The 22,966-nt window shown below is 42.6% G+C and overlaps 1 protein-coding gene across 1 annotated transcript in view; it reads right to left on the bottom strand.

Moving 5' to 3' along the window:
• The window catches only part of kcnk10a (potassium channel, subfamily K, member 10a), a 38,655-nt gene that overhangs the window by 11,788 nt on the left and 3,901 nt on the right, over positions 1–22,966 (bottom strand). The window lies entirely within an intron of this gene.

Genomic DNA, 22,966 nt, shown 5'->3' on the forward strand with positions numbered 1-22,966 from the left:
GGTAGATGATGAAAAGAAGGGGCCCGAGGACAGATCCCTGGGGCACCCCAGTGGATAAAGGAGAAAGCTGAGAAGTGAAGGATTTTAATTGAATGAACTGAGTGCGGTCAGATAGGTATGATTTAAACCAGGCTAGTGGAGTGTGAGAGAGACCAATAGAAGCTAATCTGCTAAGGAGAATGGGATGAGAGATGGTGTCAAAAGCTGCACTCAGATCAAGAAGGATAAGGATGGAGAGGAGACCAGAATCAGCTGCTATAAGAAGGTCGTTTGTTATTTTTATAAGAGCAGTTTCAGTGCTATGTAGAGGACGAAAGCCAGACTGGAACTGTTCGTAAAGGTTATTATCAGTTAGGTGAAGATGGACTTGTGAAGCAACTATTTTTTCAAGGATTTTTGAGAGAAATGGTAGATTGGAGATAGGACGAAAATTATTAAATATACAATACAACGCAATAATAGAAAACAGGGAAAACCCCAATAATCAGATTACCCCTTATGAGCAAGCACTTTGGCCACAGTGGGAAGGAAAAAGAATCCTTTTTAACAGAAAATAACCTCCAACAGAGCCAGGCTCAGGGAGTGGCAGCCATCTGCCGCGACCATTTCAAGGTTCAAGGTTCAAGGTTCTTTATTTGTCACATGCATAGTTATACAAGTATAACACACAGTGAAATGTAGCCTGACACGCTCCTCGACATGTGCAAAAATTGGGGGGGGGGGGGTGTATATACTATATATATATATATATATAGTATATACACTGGGTGAATGTGCAGTAGTAGCAGCAAGCAGGTGAATTCTGTACATTAATATGAATAGACATCTGACTATTTTACAGGATAGACAATATAAACATATTTAAAATTAAAGGAATTGAAATGTACATTGTGCCTTGGTTTAGTGTCTGGAAGAGTCCTGTCTCAGTCAATTATAGATGATGTGAGAGGGCGGGTGTGTGTGTTTAGGGCACGGATGGCTTGGGGATAGAAGCTCCTCTTGAGTCTCTCTGTCCTTGCCCGGAAGATGCGGAACCTTCTACCAGATTGCAGAAGTTGGAACAGTTTGTTGCCAGGATGGGACGGGTCCTTCAGTATCTGCGCTGCTCTAGTCCGGCATCTCCTGGTGTAGGTGTCCTGAAGCGGGGGGAGAGCAATCCTGCAGCAGCGTTCTGCTGTACGGATCACTCTCTGGAGAGCTTTTTGGTCCTTCACACAGCTGTTCCCGAACCATGATGTCATGTTCTGTGTGAGGATGCTCTCCACAGCGCCTGTATAGAAAATCCTGAGGATCTTTGGAGAGACCCTGAACTTCCTCAGTTGTCGTAGGTGGTACAGGCGCTGCCTAGCCTTTTTGGTCTGGACCTGAATGTGGGCAGCCCATGTCAGGTCTGAGGAGATGTGGACACCAAGATACTTGAAGGACTGCACCCTCTCCACTGGAGCTCCATTGATGATAATGGGCTTGTAGTCTCTGTGCTGATCCCTTCTGAAGTCCACCACCAGCTCCTTGGTCTTGCTGACGTTCAGCTGGAGGTGGTTGTCCTGGCACCATGATGCCAGATTCTTCACTTCATCCATGTAGGCCGCCTCATCGTTGTTGGAGATGGCACCCAACACCACTGTGTCGTCAGCAAACTTCACAATGGTGTTGGAGCCATGGGTGGCCACACAGTCTGAAGTGTAGAGGGAGTAGAGCAGTGGCGAGAGGACACATCCCTGAGGTGCTCCTGTGTTGATGGTGATGCTGTTGGAGAAGCACCTGCCCACCCTCACCACCTGAGTTCTGCCAGTGAGGAAGTCCAACACCCATGCACACAGACGGCTGTTAAGTCCCAGATCCCTCAGCTTTGTGAACAGTCTGCAGGGCACTATTGTGTTAAACGCTGAACTGTAATCAACAAACAGCATTCGCACATAGTTACCCTGTTTCTTGTCCACGTGGCTGAGAGTGGTGTGTAGGACGTGGGCGATGGCATCCTCTGTGGATCTGTTGGATCTGTAGGCGAACTGCAGTGGATCTGTGGTGTCTGGGATGGAGGAGGAGATGATGTTCTTCAGCAGCCTCTCAAACACCTTCATTACTACCGAGGTCAGTGCAACTGGCCGGTAATCGTTCAGGGATGAGGGTTTGCTGTTCTTGGGCACAGGGATGATGGTGGATCTTTTGAAGCATGTGGGGACCACAGACTTCGCCAGGGACTCGTTGAAGATGTAAGTGAACACACCTGCTAGCTGGTCAGCACAGCAGCGCAGCAGACGGCCGGTGATGCCGTCTGGCCCCGCCGCTTTCCTTGTGTTCACTCTCCTCAGTGCCGCTCGGACGTCATGCTCCGCGATGCTGGTCACCGGTCTCTCGCTGATGACGTCACTGTCCTCGGTAGTCAGGCGGTAGATAGCATTAGCCGCCTGGCTAACCTCGAAACGGGCGTAGAACCGATTCAGCTCGTTGGTGAATGCAGAGTCGGCGTTGATCGGCGCAGTGTCCCTGGCTTTGTAGTCCGTAATGGTGCGTAGTCCGTGCCACATACTCCGTGCGTCGCCCTGGTGGAAGCGGGACTCCACACGTTCCCGGTACCGGCGTTTGGCATCTCTCACCGCGCGCCGCACGCCGTATGAGGCCGCTTTGTAGGCGCTCATATCGCCAGTGGCAAGACCCGCGTTGTAGGAGGCAGTCCTGGCGTTTACTGCAGTGCGGATCGATCTGTCCATCCACGGTTTCTGGTTTGGGAATGTGGTGACTCTCGTAGTGGGGATAATCTCCTCCGCTAGCATATTGACGAAGCATACTGCTACTTCCGTAAACTCGTTGATGTCGACTGCGCATGCTCTGAACATGTCCCAGTCTACGTCGTTGAGTGCGTCCTGTAGCGTAGCTTCTGATTGGGCAGTCCACCGTTTTACTTCCCTCTTGGTCACGTCTTCCCTCCGTATGCTTTGTTTATACTGGGGAATGAGGAAGATGGCGTTGTGGTCAGACTTCCCAAAAGCCGGGTGTGAGACAGCTTTGTAGCCCTGCTTGTATGGCGTGTAGCAGTGATCCAAAATCCGATCCCCTCTCGTTGGACACGAGACAGGTAAAAGTTTGGCATGACTTGTCTGAGGTTCGCTTTGTTAAAGTCTCCTGCTACAATGAGGGCTGCGCCCGGGTCCTTGTTTTGAAGCGAGCTCAGCACATCATGTAATTCGGACAAAGCCATACCTGTGTCCGCTTGGGGTGGGATGTAGACCGCCGTGGCGATGACTGAGGTGAACTCACGGGGCAGATAGAAAGGGCGGCACTTAATGCTCAGGAACTCCAGATGTGGCGAGCAGCCGCTGGAGAGAGTAGAAATGCTCCTGGCATCACACCACTTTCTGTTTATCATGAAACACACTTTGGGGGTAAGGGGAGGAAGACAGGAGAAAGACATGCTGAGGAAGAGAACCAGAGATTAATTATACCTTTTAAAATGCAGAGTGAAAAAAGGTGAGTGATGAAGACACAGTCTGTACATCATGGGAATGCCCCAGCAGCCTAGACGTATTGCAGTGTAAGTAAGGGAGGATTCAGGGTCACCTGATGCAGCCCAAACTGGTTTGTGAAAAAGGAAAGTTTCAAGGCTATTCTTAAAAGTAGAGAGGCTGTCTGCCTCCTGAATTCCAAAGGGGGAACTGGTTCCATAGAAGAGGGGCCTTGAAACTAAAGACAGTGCCTCCCATACTACTTTTAAATACCCTAGAAACCACAAGTAAGCCTCTAGTCTTAAAGGGACATGCTCTAACGGGGTGATACAGTAGTATGAGGTCTTTAAGTTAACATGACATAACTGATTATTTAAAACCTTGCATGTGATGTGAAAGATTTTAAATTAGATTGTGGATTTAACAGGGATCAAAGGAAGAGAAGCCAGGATAGGAGAAATATGCTCTCTCTTTCTAGTCCTTTTTCAGCATCATTCGGAGACAGGGTATTTCTAATTTTAGAGATATTGCGCAAATGGAAGAAAGCAGTCCTATTTTTTTAATATGTGCATTGAAGGACATATCCTGGTCTAAAAAACAACTCCAATATTCCTCACAATGTTACTGGTAGTTAAGGTAATGCCATCCAGAGTAAGAATCTGGTTAAATGGACTGATTCTTTTATAGCACTTTTCTACTCTCCTGGAGCACTCAAAGCACTTTATACAACATGTCACATTCACCCATTCACACAAGCACTTTCTTCTATGCTTTCTAAGTGATTTCTACCTAACATTCACACACATTCATATTCCGATGGATGCATCAGAGAGCAATTTGGGGTTAGTATCTTGCCCAAGGATATTTGGCATGCACACTGGGGGAGCCATGGATTAAACCACCAACTTTCCGATCAGCAGATGACCTGCTCTGTCTCCTGAGCTACAGTCACCCCAATGGTAGCCAACCCAATAACCTCAGTTTTTTTTCTTATGTCTTTGATATATTCCTCATTTGTAACCTTCACTCTGAAACCTGACTGTAGCTCTTCAAATAACCCACTCCTCTGCAGATGATCTGTTAGCTGTTTTGCATCTACTCTTTCAAGAATGTTTGAGATGAAAGGAAGGTTGGAGATTGGCCAACAATTAGCTAAGACAGCTGGCTTCAGTGATGGCTTTTTAAGTATCAGTGTTTGTATTATTGTAGGGTCTTAAGGCAACTGTTGTTATGAATTGAATTGAAATTAACTTTTTCTACCACCTTGAAGGCCTGTGGTACCTAACCGATAAATAGAGATAGGTTGATCATATTTAAAATTGAAGCATTAATTAATGGTAGTTCTTCTAAAAGACATGTTGATGGTTTGGAGGAGGTATACGGCATATCTATCTTTAATATTATCATCACAATCTTCTAATAATTCACTGTAATACTGGTTTTTACAGTGTCACAAAATATTAGTTAACTTATATTTCCAAGTTCTTTTGTTCAGCAATTTATAAGTTCTCTATATAATCCATGACATTATTATGTGATATTTGTTTTCTACTAAATTATTTTATTGGGCAATTTTTAATCATGCAATAATTTAAATACTTAAAAAAATGTATTGGCATCTTTTTTATTCCATTACCTGTTCAATTCTAACCCATTTACAAGTTTGATCCTTATCTTGAAAATCTTTCTTTGCCATAACCCCCATAATAAACTATAAATACTGGAAGGTGGTCGGTGATGTTCTCTTGATTCCTGGTAAATATATAATCAATCACTGTTGAATAATGAGAAGTATAATAACTGGGTTTGATGATTTTGGGATATATACTGAGGCTGTATATGGTGTTGATTCATCTTTCAGTTTGTGCTTATTTCAGGTAAATATTGATATCACTATGTCAGAGGCTGGGTCTGTGACCAAGCGTTTTCAGTTTGTTTTGATCTATTTTGTGGTATTTTGAAGATGATAAGATTTAGGATTATTATTAGTTTGCCTCAAGTTTTAGTCTAGGCTGTTTCACCTAGGCCTTCTGTGTTAGTCGTCATGTATTTCTTGTGTGCGTGTTTCATGTGTCTTCATCTCTACATCACTCCATGTTTCCTGTTTTATTTTGAAAGTTTTGTGTTTCTTCGTTCAGTGTGTTTAGTTTTACGCTTCCTCTGTGACGTCGTTATGTTCATTTGTGTCAGCTGTTTCCCCGTGTGTTTCCCCTGATCACCTCCTGTGTGTATTTAGTCTGTGTATTTTCATTCATTCTTTGTCAGGTTGTTTGTCTCCCTCGATGTCACAAATGTTCTTTTTCGTGGTCGTCACAGTCTAGTTTTTCCCAGTTTAGGTTTTAGTTTTCGCCATTGTTCATTTTTGCCTTTTTTATTTTCATGTTTTCAACCCAAATAAATGGCTCGCTCTTTGTTTAAATTTAGTTCAGTCTTCTCTCGTGTTCTGTCCTCCTTTGTCCTCCTCTCTCACACTACAGATAATACCACAGATAAACATTATTTTTAGGTTGTTTTTTACACCACTACTGACATTCCTTCCACCACACTTATAAAATTACCATCAATAAAGACAGCAACATCACATTCAGTTGTGTTTTCTCTGCTCTTGGAAATAATTTCATAAGTTGCTTCACCCAAGTCCATACCTGTCTCACTTTGCTTTATTGAAAGGGTGTAAGACCGAGGCAATGTTTGATCTTGTGAAAGTTGGTATACAAGCTTCTGCTGTTAAAGTGAATTATTGAAAAATGTATCTTCGGTCCTAACAGTACTTCAGAGCCCATATACTCCTTCCTTTTTCTCCTCAGTACATCCATAAAAGCCTAATTTATGAATATTTTAGATCCTTTGAGAAACTTTGCCAATTGGAGAATGGCCATTCTGTTCTTGTACCACAGTTCTTCCATCTTGATCTCCCGCTAAAGTTATATACCTTTTTCAAGAGGATTTTCATCACTTTCTTCTCTGTTTCCACCTAGGTCTCTCTGTCAAATACCAGGTTTTTAAGTTTAGATTGTGCTTCCAAATATTCAGTTTTGTCAGTGCACCCAGCAGAATGTCACACGCTTTTAAATTGTTTGTAATGAGTTGTTGCGTTCAGTGTGTTTAGCCCTTTCAGCTTTTATGGACATCCTTTTTTGTGAACTAGAGGTTTTTTTAATGTCTTACACCTCAATTCTAGAGTTTTGAATGCTTCTTGTGGTTCAGGAAGTGTTGAAAAACATTTATTTTTGCTTTTGCAGCAGTTTATTTACTTAAGTAACATTCAAATAGTCCTTCTCCGATTTGACCTCCATTATTAGCATTTTACAGCTGTTTGCCATAGCTTACCAAATTTTGTGGCTCTGTTTGAACACACAAGAACAGCTCGTGACACCTTCTTTGGCACATTCATGCCCAGGATGACTGTATGTAAACGTATTACTACAGCTTCATGTTCTCCTTTTGAATGATAGATTGATAGATAGATAAAATAAATACAACACAAAACAAAATATATCAAGTACATACAAGCTCATGAAGGTATAAACAAATGTTTTGTCTGAAAAAAAAAATAGGTCGAATTTTAACATTTTCCCTACAATCATGTAGCTATAGATATGTACATAACAATAATAATGGAAAACAGTGGTATCTCAAGGGATTCCAAGTGTTCCAAGTCCCATCAGCATCTTGGAGGGGGTGCAGAGAGAGGTTGAGGCCCCTCAGACGGAGTTCCCCGTCTCGCTTGGGAATCAACAAATGGCGAGAGAAGAACCCAGCTTGGTGGTCCCCAGTCTCGAAAGGTAAGCAACATAGCATTTCCACAACACTGCTCTTATTGTTCATCTTGGTGTGAATAGGAGTTATAAACTGTAAATTCAAAGAGTGAAAATTCGCGAAGCGAGAACAAGTTAGGCTCCCTTAGCAGGCCAGAGACGCTCTTGCTTGCTGAGCTAATGCCTTGGCTAAAAGGACCCGGCTAGCTGGACTGGGGAGGCCATAGCAAGGATGGGTTAGGTGTGTGAGCCCACAAGAATGAAAATAACTATGTAAAGCTGTAGTTGAACTGACAACCTTCAGCTTTCAACAGACTGAAGTGGAGGAACTAACCCACTAAGCCAAACAGCAACACACAATAAAAGTCAAGCTTGCATGTCACACATGAGCCAGTGGTAAGCGTGAGCCTGAGGCCAAAAGCCAAATCAGTCCTCAAATGATATTCAAATGTGGGAGGCATGACATGAAAAAAGAGCCCCTTTTCTCTCTGTCATGTCTGTGAAAGAAGCACTGCGCCATATAGTATAAATTACCTTGCTGCTGCAGAGTTAAAGAAAGTGTACTGTTGCGAAATCAATTTTACCCCTGTTCTTTTATTCGTCGAGGCATCCAGAGACGGCACCGGACCTCAGTAGTTATTTCACAAAACCTTTATTCATCTTTATTCATCTTCATTTAAGCATGCACTTCTAGAAGGGAAGACGAGGCCGGTGTGTCCTTCTGCAAAATCTTCACTCCTTCGTCTGTGAAACACAGTTTTGTAGGGGCGACCCTATCATTTCTCCCATGAAAACGCGACGTCCAGATGTACAGAATCAACTTTTTTGGGAAAGGCGTCATCAGTGTGTCTAGTACAGTGGTTCTTAACCTTATTGTTGTTGTGCGCTCCGCTGTTTCGCAGACTTTTTTTGTGCAATTTTGCTTTTTAAAAAAAAAAAAAACACAAAACAAAACAAAAAAACAACGCATTGTGTTCTGTGTCCTGATTGGCTGTCCAGTACAGAATGCATTCAGCTTGTCAAATTAACATACATCTTCGATCGCTAGCAGTGTGACTCTGAAGTGCTGTACTGTATGCTTGTAAGTTTTCTCCCCAACAAAACAACATCGACAAAACGTTTTGCACCGTCAAAGGCACATGCAGTAGCACACAAAAGGCAGAGGAAGATGCTAACCATCGCACAAGAAGTTGGACTTCTGGACATGCTAAAGGAAGGTAGAAGTTACAGTATATTTCGGATTATAAGGCGCATTAAGCGAAACAAAACAGTCGGATATGTCAAACTTTACTCAACTCATTCTTCTTGCTTCTGTACCATTGATTCATTAATGTTGAAATCGCAGCTCCTCTATTTCCATGTTCTGGACCTGAAAACAGGGTTTGATCTTTGGTTTCATTCTATAATACTGGACTTATTTTTCTATGAAGGTGTGAACTTTGAGAGTGTTTAAACAAGACAGAAAAGTGTGAAAATGTTCACCTATCGCAGGTTATTTTTAGAACGTAACTCCCGCAATAAACGAGGGACCACTGTACCTCAAAGAAACCCAGTCAAACACATTTGTGTGTTTCAAATTAAATGCTACATTCAGTATATGGCTAGATCAGTACAGTCTCCTTGCCTGGGGCAAAGCAACACCTTTTAGGAAACTGAAAAAAGAATCAATTGCCCTGTTTTTTTGTGTTACATAACACTGTACTTTCTTCTCTCTGTGTGCATCTCCAAGTTTGTTTGCAGAGGTGCTGGGAGAGGACAAGGAAAGGGAGCTCATGTCAAGTGTCACAGTCAGCGCTGCGCTACCCTGCAAGTGTCTGTCCTGGCAGATGGAGTCTCAGTGTAATGAGTCACACTCAGGGTGTGACAGATAGCTGTTTGGCTGGCTGAAGGGCAAATACACAAGGACACACTGAAATTCTTACTGTCAGGACTAGAAAGGTTTGGTTTACAAAACCCGTGCTGGCAAATGGTATGGGGACTGTAATTAATTTCAGATCACTATAATAGTTCATTGCACTACTGAGCACTCAGAATAAAATAAGTAGAAAAGTTACAGATTCCCATGACTGAGAATTGTTTGTGCAGACTTAGTGAAAGGAATGTGGGAGTAACTAGAGCGAGGTCGGGAGATGATAAACACGGCATTCACAGACAGATTTAGGTGCAAGAAACTGGGTAACAGGTCAGGGAAAAGTGTGTGTGTGTTCATCCCTAGATGAAGCTGCAACTGAGGGAGGAGAAGAGTGCAACCTGTTCGCCAATAACGGGGGCTAAAGTCTAACCTATGTCTCCGTCAATGGTTTTTGACAAATCTGATAGATGCAAATTCTCTTTTATAAATATGCATACCACTAAGTTATGAGCATTTCTCTTCCGGTAGTTGGCTACAGCAAACTGCTGCAGATTGTGGTTTTTGGACTTGGCAGCGCTTCCTCTTACACAGCTGAGCCAGATTTGGCTTGAGGGACGAAGCAACCGAGATGCTTAGTATGGCTTTAAGAAGCTTATCTGTAAGTTTGGACCTGAACTTTGACTTAAGCTCATTGTGGAGAAGAGTTTTTCACACAGATTGGTGGTGCCAAAAATGCACATGCTCCGCTTGAACATCCTGTAAAGCTCAGGAGAGGTGGGGGGCATTTCTGACAAATTGTCCTAGCTTGTCTGTGTGATGTCAACAAGAAAAGCTAAGTCCATTAGCCATTCAGGATCACTTAGTACAGAAACAGCCATCCCATTCTTCTCCATAAAGGCTTTCACTTCTGCTCTCAACTCAAAAAACCTCTTTAAGACCTTCCCGCTGCTAAGCCAACGTACCTTGGTGAAGTAGAGCATATGCCCATATGCTGACTCTATTTCCTTGAAAAAGGCACAAAACTACCGGTGCTTTAAGCCCCTGGATCTGATATGGTTGATGCATTTCACAACATTGGACATCACACTGTCAAACTTCAGGCATTTGCTGCAAAGGGCCTGCTGATGGATAATGCAGTGCAGAGCAATGGCTTCGTCCACATCCTCCTCCTCCTCCTGAAATTGTCTGTGCTCATCACCAACCTTTCTCTTCACGGCAGGGTTTGAAAAAAACATGACTGTGGCTGGGTGACAAAAAATGTATTTGCACTGTGTGACAGGATATATTTTTTCTCTACTCGGTGACAGTTCATGAGCCTGACCTACGGTAGCACACACGTGTTAAAAAATATAAACCACCTAGTGCAACGACTCATGCAGGTGCCTGTGAGAAAAACCCCTCGCGTGGGCCACACTAATATCAAACTTTGATTTCAGGTAAGGGGCCGCTAAATATCGTTCTTGGGGCCAGAATTGAAACACATTTCAGGAAGATAGCCCCAACTGATAAACATGCTCACTGAATACCTCAGTCAGCAGAAACCCAACAAAGAGGAGCAAGTGGAGGAACCATCATGGAAGGACAGGCCCCTGCATGTTACGTACCACCGGCAGATAGAGGAAGTGGCTGACATCCAGAAATCCTACCAGTGGCTGGACAAAGTTGGACTGAAAGACAGCGCAGAAGCACGAATCATGGCAGCACCATGGCAACAAGCTCTGAGCACAAGATCCATAGAGGCTGGGGTCCTCTATGGATCTTACGCCCCCTAGAGTGGTGGAGAATGACCGAGCTAAGATCCTGTGGGGTTTCCCATTACAGCCAGACAAAATGGTGATGGCTAACCAACTGGACATAATAATGGTGGACAAGGCGAGGAAGACGGCCATAGTGCTAGATGTAGTGATACCGATTGACAGCAACATCAGGAAGAAGGAACGCAAGAAGCCGGAAAAGTACCAAGGGCTCATAGAAGAACTGGAGAAGAAGTGGAGGCTGAAGGTAAAAGCGGTCCCAGTGGTAATGTACACTGACTCCAAAAGTTAGGCAAGTGGCTCCAGCAGATCCCAGCAACAACATCTGTGATCTCTGTCCAAAAGATCGCAGTTGTAGGAACAGCTAAGATACTGCGTGGGACCCTCAAGCCAGGGAGTTTGTTATATATATATATATATATATATAAATAAAAAGAATACATCTGGAGGATAAGGACCAAGCCTAATCTGTCACAACCACATGAAAAAACTTACTGCAAGGAAGAAAAAAAAATAAAATACAGGCAACAGCAACACCCAGTGGAGTGACAGCAATACCTTATCAGTATTTTATGGCTGAGTGGGTAAAAAAGAAAAGAAAAACAAAATCCAGATTCTCCTGAATTCATACGATAGTCCCAAGAAATTAAAGTATACATGATAATATCTAGCAATGACAGACATAAGTTTTAATGAAAGAACATACATAAGATGAGACAATGGATAATGAAATATTTTTCAACAGACGAATTGAGGTGAAGACCGTGATCAGCACTGGTCCATTATGGTGAAGAGAAAGCTGAATGTAAAAGTGAAATGTTTAGTGCTCCTAACTTGGAAGAGGTGGCTGGGGAGAGGGAGGCCTTGGCTTTTCTGTTAGGTTGCTGCCAGGTGACTGCATATAAGGCAGCCAGGCTATAATTTTGTTTTTAAAATATTGATAAATCATGGATTTTTCTGTGAAACATTTGTAGGCCTCACTAAGAAACACAAATGAGGCCCAGTTTTTTTTAAAGTAACTATGTAACCAGGAAAATTACATTCTTGAAACTAAAAACCTCTTTTAGAAGTCCTAGACCATCTACAAAAAACAAGTATCAACAAATAAATTTTTTTTTAAAGGTCTCTGGTAATTGATTATTTTTTTCCTTCTTTTTCTTTCTGCCACCTCTCTCACTTTATTTTGCTAACCTCTTCCTTTGAATACTTTCCAGTAATTCTTCGTTGCACCTCCAAGTCTTTGTCACCTTTCCTCTGTCCAAAGGATACACCAAACACTAGTTTCCTCAGCACTTCAGATGTGCTTTCCTTACCACCCAGATTCTGTCTTAACTCCTCCCTGAAATCTAAGCAACACTGTTTCTTCTTTAACTTCTTCCACTTAATCCACGCCTCTGTCTTCACTCACTCACATCCAACAGACTACTTTCTAAAGCTGCCTAGCTACATCCCCCCTGATACCAACATGCAGTCTCCTATCATTTCAGAATAAAACCAACACTCAGAGGACGGTGCAGACACAAGCTGGAGCAGGAGGAGTGGCACCTGTTAATCTAATTCTCTGTAAATCTGTTTGCTCTAATATGGATCCAGGATGGCAGGGATGGTGCTTGCTGTGGAGGAAATACAGTTTACAGGGTCACTGGCTATCCTTTAATAGTCAGTGATATATATATATCGTTTATATATTTTTCCACATACAGAGGGGATTATTTTTACTGAACAGCTAATCTTTCTATCTTTAATTCTGAGTTTATGGTTAGGCTTTGCTGCGCTGGCTTCATTGGTCAACCACTGCTTCTTAATGAGGAATATGTTTTCCAGATAACAAAAATCTTGTTTTCTAGGTTCACTGTTCAATTTAGAGCCTAAGCAATGTTTTACAGATGGCTGTAGACACTGACTGACCTCCTCAGTACCTACTGACAAATATTTGATTAAAAAAGTTCATAGATTCATTACGCCATAAGATCTGTTGGGATGTCTCCAATGGTTTAGTGGATAACACATTATCTTAATGTCACTGCTTAAATCCCAGCTAGAGACACAATTCCCCATTAAGCCTGCATCAGGAAGGGAGCAGCAGCGAAAAGTTGTTTTTATGCTTGAATAGGTCAGTTATAAGTGGCTTAAAAAAAAAAAACACCTCTGAAAATAGTCACATAAAAATGTAATTTCTACCTTTTATTCTTTTTTCCAGCATGCATGAGTTTTTTAATACATTTCAGAGCTCATCAAAACACAACTGTTAGAGTTGTCAGAGAGTTGTCTTCCAACCACTAACAGGAAGGTTAGTGGTTGAATCCCTGGCTCCTAAAGTCTCCATTTTGAAGTTGTGGTGTGACCAGGCCTAAGCCATCTGAAAGTCTGCTTTTTAAGTATGAGATAAGAAGGAAGGAATTCTCTTCTACAAAGTGGCGAGATCTGATCTTTTTGCCTACCGCTTACTTTCCCTTAACAACATAAATAACCACTTTAGGTTTTACTTTTATCCAATCACAGTTTTTTTTTCTCAAGGATTGGTGGTTTTACTATGCAGCTTTTGTGTTTCCCTTGTGCGCAAATGTGTTAGGCTGTGAAACCAAGCTGGCAACAATCCACAACAGCTTTCCAGATTTAGCTGCAGCAGCTGTGCTCTGCAATATCCTGTCCATTATCATACAGGGTTTCACTTTTGCTGAGGTCAATAAGTGTCCAGACCAAACAACTGGCTGTTACTATAATGCTTTATTAGCTGTGAGCTTTTGGCTGTGAAAAGCCCTGGTGTTAGCAAAGTTGAAAGTGTTGGGTCACAACTCAAATTAAGATCTGCTTGTGAGATCTGGCTTTCAAGCCTTGTTTCATTTCCCCTTAAATCATCTGTCAAGGTCTGCCCTACATGAGTTTCCAGGGAGATCATCTTTGCATTTTGAACTGTGGATTGTGAAAGTTTCTCACCTAAAATGCCAAAAAAGAAGAAAATTAGAAAAAAAAAGGGCTCAGAAGCCCAGCAGGCTTTTTTCTTTACTACCACAATTCTCCAAAATCCTAGAAAACCTGTTTAATAAACAATTAGACAAATTCTTAGATAAATATAAATTACTGTCTGACAGTCGATATGGATTCAGATCGAAAAGATCAACATCACTGACATTAATTCAGTCAGTCAATCAAGGAGATTACAAATGCTATTGATCAGAAACAGTATGCAGCCAGATTATTTCTACAGGTTGTACTGCAGTGGGTTAAAAATTATTGAAGTGACAGGAAACAATTTGTGAAGAATATTCCTCATCATGCTTGGACTATACTAGGTCCAAAGTTATTTATTATTTATATAAATGCTATTTTTAAGGTATCTGATATATTAGTATTATTTGCAGACAACACAAATATTTTTGTTCTAAAGGAGCTGCTGGATACAACAACAAACTCACTAAATTTAAGTAAAACTAAAATTGTCTCATTTGGGAATTCCCAAAGAAACTCACAACTGCAGATTCATGTAGATGATGTGGAAATTGAAAGAGTTCTTGAACACAAGTTTCTTGGTGTGATAATAGATGATAAAATAAGCTCTAATATATATCATATACACAACAAAGTATCAAGAAATATTTCAATTTTGAGTAAAGTAAAACTCATTCTGGACCACAGATCACTCCACATTCTCTATTGTTCACTGATTTCACTCTATTTGCATTACTATGCAGAGATTTGGGGCAATACTTATAAATGTTCCCTATCATCAATCTTCATATTGGAAAAAAGGGCCATGAGGATAATCCATAAAACTGGCTACTGAGATCAAACAAATCCACTATTCTTTAAATCAAAAATACAAAAATTCCCAGATCTGGTTCGCTTCCTCAATGCGCAAATTATGTATAAAGCAATAAAACAACCTACTTCCTGACAATATTCTAAAATTGTTTTTTAAACAGGAACGGGAATACAATATGAGGGGGGAATTAAATTTAAAACATCCCTGTATCCGTACAACACTAAAATCTTTTTGCATCTCTGTGTGTGGAGTGAAGCTGTGGAACAGACTAAGTGAAGAAAGGAATCAACATCCCAGCATGACTCAGTTTAAAAGCGGTTCAAAAATATGGTTTTTGCAAAGTACAGGGAGGAGGTGGGGGTCTAAAGGGGGGGTTCTCACCCACTATTTTCACAACAGTGATGTGTATACGTGTGTGTGGGTGCACAAGTATGTTTATATGAGTATATATGTCTGCAAATTGTATCTCTTTTGACAGGTTACTGGGGTTATATAGGTATATATATTTAAAATAAATAAATAAATAATACATGTAACATGTAATTTAATGGTAATAAAGAATTTCTGATGGACAGGGCATAAACAGGAAGAAAAAGTGCAGACTAATAATTACTAAATAGTGGAAAGGAGGTAAGTGGGGGTAAATAAGCTTATGCTTCTTCCTACTCCTTTTTGAACATGTAAGTTATTAATAATTAGTATTATTTTGTTTTCCTTTCCTTTTGTTTTGCTTTGTTTGTCTATTTTTTCTCTGTTGCTGAACTGTTTTAACATTGTCAAAATAAAGATTCAATTCAATACAATACAATAGAGGCTGGGGTCTACCACACCAGGCAAGACCCCTGGAGCATAGATGCCGCTGAGACAATCCAGCACATAACAGCAGGGTGCAAGGCAGGCGAGGCATACATGGAATACAATAATCAAATGTCTGGGATAGTATACAGAAACATCTGTGCTGAGTATGGCCCGGAAGTGGCCCTAGGGTGATTGAGAATCTCTCCCGTCACTCTGTGTCAATTTTTTTTGTGTCTGTGTTCATGGGCAGGACTCCACAAAGGTCCCTGCTTTTGAATGAACACACCTGCTCTGATCACCCACCTGTCCCCTCAAACCCAAACCCCAGGAACTGCCAGTGGCCTTGGCAGATAGGAATCTGGAAGTAGGCATCCTTCAGGTCAGTGGTGGCAAACCAACCGCTGGCACTGATGGCCTGCCTCACCCCAGGGACCGTAAGAATTTTGCATCTTGGATCTCAGGGTTCACAACCTCTGAACATGTCCCTTGACATCTCCTGAGGAACACGGCGGCTGTTTCGAGCATGCTGCAAAAATTGGGGTGCCCCTGGGCCAAACATGAGTGTGGGTCGACAGGCAGCCACATCAGCCTCACCAGCTGGGACTGAGATAACCAAAGATGGAACTGCACTACCCAGAAAGAGCCCAAGGACCTGCCTTTGGTGACCACCTGCTTTTCATCATCTTCCAGAGGCATACAGATGTTGCATCCCACACTTTTTTGACACATTCGAGCTGCCATGGTTGCACAGGGTGAAGGCAGCTGTCACCCAAACAGGAAGACAACACACAAACTGAGTTTCTCCTGTTTCACTGTTTGTCTTGGTGTGAATAGGATGCTTAATGTTATGTGTTGTAATTTGGGAAGCCAGAGACTGAAAATTGCAATGCATTAGCAGGCCTGAGAAGCTCTTGGTCCCAGAGCTAAGGCTTTAGCCACACTTTTGAGCCTTGGACTATCATGGGGTGGGGTGTTTAAATGCATCTGTGGCTCAGGAGGTGGGAGGGATCATTTTACTAATTGTTCAACTATCCTTGGCCAAGATATTGAACCCTGGTTTGCCCTCAAGGCATTCATGAATTTGTGCGAATGTGTGAATGTTAGGTTGCAAGTGCTTAGGCATAGAAAAAGCACTTGTCTAGATTTGTGTGTAAAAGAATGAATAAGAAAGCATTTTCAGTGCTCAGTAGAAAGGTGCTATATAAAAACCACTCTGTTATATTTGACAATGCTGTTGCTCCCAACTCGCAACCTAATGGTATGTGTTAAGATATTCGTTGTGTGTACTCATGTTGTACATTGTTTAACTGCATTATGGTTACTGTGGTTTAACAGAGACAGTGTTTTAGTGCTCACCACAAGGAGGCACTGTTTCATTGTACGTTCCTAAAACGGAAGAAGAAGAGAAATAGATACGGCACCTATGAGAAAAGTTTTTGCCGTGTGTTGAAGAGGAATAAAGTTCATAAAATATTAAGGACATTTTTGCCTCCGTCATCATTTCCCTTCGAGTTGATCGCTGTCGATGCTGCAATACTCAACAGGTTATGGGCCCAGGGCCGACTCGAAGAAGAGTTTTTTCTCATGAAGATCCGGAGCCACAACGGATAGCGGGCTAACGGCTAAATAGCAACATGGATCAACGAGGAGCAAGCAGGCTGCCTCGACTCATGTTTGACGGAGATGAGACCAGGTATGAACTTTGGGAAACTAAGGTGCTAGGATATTTGCACTTGTTGGGATTAAAAGACACCGTTCTGAAGGAACCGAACGGCGCGGCTGAAGTAGCAGCAGACGGTAAGAAGAACGCCGACGCTTACGCCGAGTTAATCCAATTCTTGGACGATAAAAGCCTCTCACTGATTATGAGAGATGCCCCTGATAATGGGAGAAGAGCATTAGAAATACTAAGGGACTACTACGCTGGAAAGGGGAAGCCCCGAATCATCAACCTGTACACCACGCTATCATCGCTTCAGAAAAAGAGGGGAGAGACTGTCACAGACTATGTCATCAGAGCAGAGGCCGCCATTACAGCACTGCGCAATGCGGGTGAGACTTTAGGTGATGGATTATTGATTGCTATGGTTTTAAAAGGTCTACCTGAAAGTTTTAAGCCATTTGCAATACACGTTACTCACGATAAAGACGATATGACATTTGCTGAGTTCAAAACAAAGCTACGGAGTTTCGAAGACACTGAAAAGTCAAGCGCATCCGAGTGTAGCGACAACGTAATGAAAACAGGAGGAAGAACCGGCCGTGAGCACACGAGATCCAGCGCACAATGCAGATACAAGAGCGATGTGGACATTGTGTGTTTCAAGTGTGGACTAAAAGGCCACCGAGCAAAAGTGTGCAGACGGAGGACGTGGTGCAGTCATTGCAAAAGCAGCACACACAGTGATACCACGTGTAGACATAAAGACAAACAAGATGGCGCGCGGAAGGTCGCAGATGAGAGCGGCAACGGATCCAAAGCAGAAACGCCAGATTATGCCTTCAGGATTAAGGGCGTAGACATCAAAGTCCAGCAGTCAGCGTACAGCATTGAGGAGAAAGGCCTGTTGGTGGACACTGGGGCTACCTCACACATCATTAACAGCATCGCCAAGTTCAAGAGCTTCGACGACGCGTTCAGACCGGAGTCACACAGCGTAGAACTGGCAGACGGTACCCAGTGCAGAGGCGTCGCCCAACAGAGGGGGGACGCAGAGGTGTTCCTGATTGACAATACAGGCCAGCGACGCAAAGCAACGCTGAAAGATGCGCTGTTTATTCCATCATACCCCCAGAACATATTCTCTGTAAAGTCAGCCACTGCATTAGGAGCAACAGTCACCTTTAAACAAGGGCAGGACACGTTGACCCACAAAGACGGTACTAACTTTAACATTCATGTGTATGGCAAGTTGTACTATTTGCAGACTGAAGTTGAGGGTAATGATAAGTGTAACACCTGTCATGACATACAGGCATGGCACGAGATATTAGGCCATTGCAACTATGAAGATGTAGTAAGATTGCAAGGTGTGGTTAACGGTATGCAGATTAAGGGGAGAACCGATAGACCTGAAAAGGAATGTGAAGTGTGTATCCAGGGAAAGTTTGCACAAACCCGAAACAGAGATCCGGATACAAGAGCAAAGGCTCCTTTACAAATGGTACACACAGATTTAGCAGGTCCGATAGCCACTGAATCTATTGATGGGTACAAATATGTGCAGTCATTCACTGATGATTATTCAAACTCAGTGTTTGTATATTTCCTGAAGACGAAAACTGATACAGTGCAGGCAACAGAGAAATTTCTAGCGGATGTTGCACCATATGGCAACGTAAAATGCATTAGATCAGACAATGGGACAGAGTTCACATGCAGAGATTTCCAAACCCTGTTAAGGAAAAATGGCATTAAGCATGAGACATCAGCCCCGTACTCACCCCATCAAAACGGTACAGCCGAGAGGGGGTGGCGTACTCTTTTCGAGATGGGCAAGTGCATGCTGATTGAGAGTCAGCTACCGAAATGCCTATGGAACTATGCCATTCAAACTGCTGCTGTAACACGGAACAGATGCTTTAGTAAGCGAACAGGGAAAACACCCTACCAAATGCTGACAGGTAAAAAGCCAGACTTGTCAAAAATGCAGAAATTTGGGTCTGTGTGCTATGCATACAAACAGGACAAGGGGAAACTTGATTCAAAATGTGACCAAGGTTTCTTTGTAGGTTATGATAAGAACAGTCCCGCCTACTTAGTTTACCACCCTGAAACTAAGAAAGTTCAGAAACATAGACTTGTTAAGTTTGTGAGCAAAGTAAATGTAGAAAGACAAACACAGACAGATGAGGGAGAACTAAATGATGACTGTAGCAGAGTAAGACAGCCTATGGCTAACAGACCTTCAGAGAAAGGTGACAAGGACAATGAGGTTCCAGAACCTATTGTGACAGACACAAGTCCACAAAGTGGTATACCTGATGAGCGTGAACGAAAAGAGACAAATGTGACAAGTGATGGATTTGTCAACAAAAGGTATCCTCTTAGGGAGAGAAGAAAACCGGGACATTTAAATGACTTTGTAGCTGCCAACAGTGGCAGCGATGAGATCCACACTACCATAGACTACTGCTACAGGGCAGTGTGTGGTGTCCCAAACACATTTAAGGAAGCCATAGAATCAGCTAACTCAAAGAACTGGATCAAAGCCATGGATGAAGAAATTCACTCGTTACGGGAAAATGACACTTTTACCCTAACCACTTTGCCAAAGGGAAAGAAAACAGTGGGGGGAAAGTGGGTTTATTCCGTTAAGAGTGACATTGAGGGAAACGACCGATACAAGGCAAGGTTCGTAGCCAAGGGTTACAGCCAACAGTCGGGGATAGATTATGGAGAGACATTCTCACCAACAGCCAACTTAACTAGCATAAGAGTTTTGCTACAGAAAGCAGCGCAGGAGAGCCTGTTACCCCATCAAATGGATGTGAAGACAGCATATTTACACGCTCCCATTGATTATGAAATCTACATTGATCAGCCAGAAGGTTATGAAGAGGGAGAAGGGCTAGTCTGTAGATTACAAAAATCCTTGTATGGGTTAAAACAATCTGGTCGTAACTGGAATAGGATTTTGCATGAATACCTAACAGCGAACAGTTTCAGGCAAAACCCAGCAGACCACTGTGTTTATACCAAAGAGACTAAACATGGCATGGTGATTATGATCATCTGGGTGGACGACCTGATAATTGCTGCTGGCAATGAAAAGGTAATGAAGGATGCGAAAGAAATGCTTTCAGTCAAATTTAAGATGAAAAACTTGGGCAGACTTAAGCATTTTCTGGGTATTGATTTCACTCAGTCTGATGGATGTGTAACAATGTCACAAGAAACCTATGTCAACAAGATACTGATGAGGTTTAACATGCAGAACTGTAAACACAGAGGAACTCCCTGTGATCAGAAGTTGTGTTACACAGAAGGTGCTACTAAGATAAGAGATGTGAGGATGTATAGAGAGGCTGTAGGCAGTCTTATATACCTTGCATCAGGTACCCGTCCTGACCTGAGTTTTGTGGTAAGCAAGTTATCGCAACATTTCCATGAGCCTACAGAAGAACAGTGGGGAACTGTGAAACATGTGTTGAGATATCTCAAAGGGTCCAAAGATAAGAAGTTGTGTTTTAGAAGAAACACAGATGAAAATTTGGGTCTAGTGGCCTACAGTGATGCTGACTGGGCAGGTGACACTGCCGACAGACGCAGCACTACTGGTTACTGTGTACGTCTATGTAACAACAGTTCTTTAGTTTCATGGAAGACCAAGAAACAGCCCACTGTGGCGCTCTCTACCTGTGAAGCAGAGTATATGGCTCTGGCTTCCACAATGCAAGAGTGTATATATTTAGAACAGCTTTTGAAAGGTATAGATGACTACAGCTACACTCAAACAATAGTGTACGAGGACAACCAGGGAACAATTGCCCTGGCTAAAAACCCTGTGAGCCGACAGAGGTGCAAACACGTGGACATTAAATATCATTTTGTAAGGTCCATTGTAAATGAAGGAAAAATGTGTCTATTATATTGCGCCACTGAAGAAATGGTGGCAGATGTTATGACCAAACCTGTTTCCAAGCTAAAACTTGCTAAGTTTGCTGACATTATGTTTGGTGCTTAAAAAGGAGGAAAAAAAAAAAAAGGGAAAAGGAAGTGTGGTAGAGATTGTACGACTGTTTATCGTTCATTGTAAAACTTTTCTTTAGATTCCAGCAACCTGAGTACAAGAGGGGGTGTTAAGATATTCGTTGTGTGTACTCATGTTGTACATTGTTTAACTGCATTATGGTTACTGTGGTTTAACAGAGACAGTGTTTTAGTGCTCACCACAAGGAGGCACTGTTTCATTGTACGTTCCTAAAACGGAAGAAGAAGAGAAATAGATACGGCACCTATGAGAAAAGTTTTTGCCGTGTGTTGAAGAGGAATAAAGTTCATAAAATATTAAGGACATTTTTGCCTCCGTCATCATTTCCCTTCGAGTTGATCGCTGTCGATGCTGCAATACTCAACAGTATGTATGGTGTCAGCCTAACCTGACTTGGTCTTGGTGCATTTAACTTTTGAAGTTGCAAGTCAGAATTTCTGAGTTCCCAGATAGAAATTTCAATTCGAGTGCCCGAACAGTCTGAGTTTCAACACAGATTTTGCAGCAGCGCATGTAAACAGTAGCAAAACTGTAAAACCTGTAATCTATAAAACCACTGTTATGTATTTGTGACTGGTTAAATAAGCCAAGGACAGAGTCCTGACAAGGATCTATCCATGAATGTGCAGTGTTATTACATTTTTAAAAAGAAGAAAAAAGAAGGAAAAGCTGCTACTGAGTCATGAATGTCTGCACCTTAGAGCAATACTTACTCTTGCTCTTTTTCCTCTCCTCCTCCTCCTCTCCCTTAGCTTCCCTGCTTAGCCTCTTGTGTCCTTGTCTAGTCTCGTGTTTTTTGTATTACTTTTCCCTGGAACATTCTCTCACAGTCTGTTCTCTAAAACCTAAAAGAGGAATTATGGATTGGATCAACTGGTACCTAAATGCAATTGACACCCCTTTCTCAACGAGAAGTTTGGGCTTGGGTGAGCCTGAGTGCTGAAGATATCGACCTATTCGGAACCATGGTAACAGGGTTCTGGCTGATCGGAGCTGGCTTGACCCTGACTTATCGAAGAATTAAGGAAGCAGAACCAGCTGTTCAAACCCCCACAAGGCTGCCCGCTGGGATTGAAACGATGGGAAGAGGCGTGAGTTTCTCAAAATGGGCTCATTGAGCGCAGCACGGATAAGATCTTGGAAAGGCTTACGGCTGCTGTGAATACTCAGAATAAGATCTCTGACTGCAGACTGGATACATCTCGGAAGGGCTGGCTCGGAATAACATCTCTGGGCGCAAATTGGATGACATCTCGGGGAGGCACACTGTCGTGAGTTCTCAGAAATCAGCTCCTTGAGCACAAGAAATGACAACATCACAGAGCGCAAGTATGGCGAAGCTCGTGGCTCTCCAACGGGATATTGAGAGACCAGTGTTGGACTGTAGAACTGCTTTGAAATTCTCATGAGCTGTTCGCACTAAAGTAAAAAGCACCATCACTTCATGCGGATACCCTCTCGGCGCCAGCTGCGGTCGCAAGGCTGGAGCTGAACAACAACACCCTGATAACGACTGTGTTTAGACTGTTCCTTCCATGCAAGGCCACCTGGGTTGGCTGGAAGACTGTTTACTTAGCCTAGCAGGGCGCAGAACACTGTCTCAGCTGAACTCTGGACACGCACACACATACATACACACTGATATGCACACACTCATCCCCTCTCCCTTTCCAAACGCCTTTGACGCTTATTCCCTTCTGATGCTGACAGTGGATCAAGGAGACCAGCGCACAGGCTGCAGGCCCGGATGTACTGTCTAAATCGGCTGTCTCTCACCCTTTACCCACCCCTGTTGCTTGTCATGTGTTTCTTTGGTGTATTAAGAGTTTTTTTTCATGTGCTATGTGCAGAGGTGTTTTTTTCTGTTCTCAAACTGATCTCCCT

Source organism: Astatotilapia calliptera, chromosome 15 (genome assembly GCF_900246225.1).
Source record: "Astatotilapia calliptera chromosome 15, fAstCal1.2, whole genome shotgun sequence".
In the NCBI taxonomy this organism is placed as follows: Eukaryota; Metazoa; Chordata; class Actinopteri; order Cichliformes; family Cichlidae; genus Astatotilapia; species Astatotilapia calliptera.